Genomic DNA, 418 nt, shown 5'->3' on the forward strand with positions numbered 1-418 from the left:
GGGCCAGGGATGGAACTCTCACTGAGCTGCTAGGGCTTACTTGCAGTGCTGCACTTTAGCCCTCTGCCACCAGGGAGGGCCCAATTAAACAGTTTTTAAGGTCTGGAAGGACACAAGCCAAGTGTTAACCTTGGAAGGGGGTGGGGTGATATTTATCAACCATTACTGATTGCCCCTCAATACCCCCCCCATGCAATTATAAACAGAAACACCATGTGTGTGTGTATGTGTGTTTAGTGTTAATGTATTGAATGTGCTAATTTATGCATAAAAGAGGTTGAATTTGGACCCCCCAAACCAATTTTTGCCTTCTTTGGGGGGGTGATAGCACCCCCTAAAGCACATGTGAAAAGGGGCAGTGACAGGCTTTATTTGCTCCTGGGTTGTTTCTATTTTTATCTTCGTAGTTAAATACTTA

Source organism: Condylura cristata, unplaced genomic scaffold, assembly GCF_000260355.1.
Source record: "Condylura cristata isolate star-nosed mole 26May11 unplaced genomic scaffold, ConCri1.0 scaffold00039, whole genome shotgun sequence".
In the NCBI taxonomy this organism is placed as follows: domain Eukaryota; kingdom Metazoa; phylum Chordata; class Mammalia; order Eulipotyphla; family Talpidae; genus Condylura; species Condylura cristata.